Source organism: Lipotes vexillifer, unplaced genomic scaffold, assembly GCF_000442215.2.
Source record: "Lipotes vexillifer unplaced genomic scaffold, Lipotes_vexillifer_v1.1 scaffold1063, whole genome shotgun sequence".
Taxonomy (NCBI): Eukaryota; Metazoa; Chordata; class Mammalia; order Artiodactyla; family Lipotidae; genus Lipotes; species Lipotes vexillifer.
In genome coordinates, this window is record NW_006799734.1 from 762,662 (window position 1) to 762,875 (window position 214).

The following is a 214-nucleotide window of genomic DNA, read 5'->3' on the forward strand; positions in this document are numbered from 1 at the left end:
AGAAAGCCCCTCCAACATAATTCGAGGCTCGCGTCCACAGCACCCCCAAAGCCAAGGACCCCCAGATTTGGGGCCCTACCCCAGGAGCGAGATTGACGCCTCCACCAGGGGCCCTATTCCGCTTGCGGCCCATAGAGGGCGCCTGGAGCACGTCCGTTCGGACTGGAAGCGGCTCCACCGCGGCCGCCGCCCGCCAGCCGGCCCTCGGCTCCGC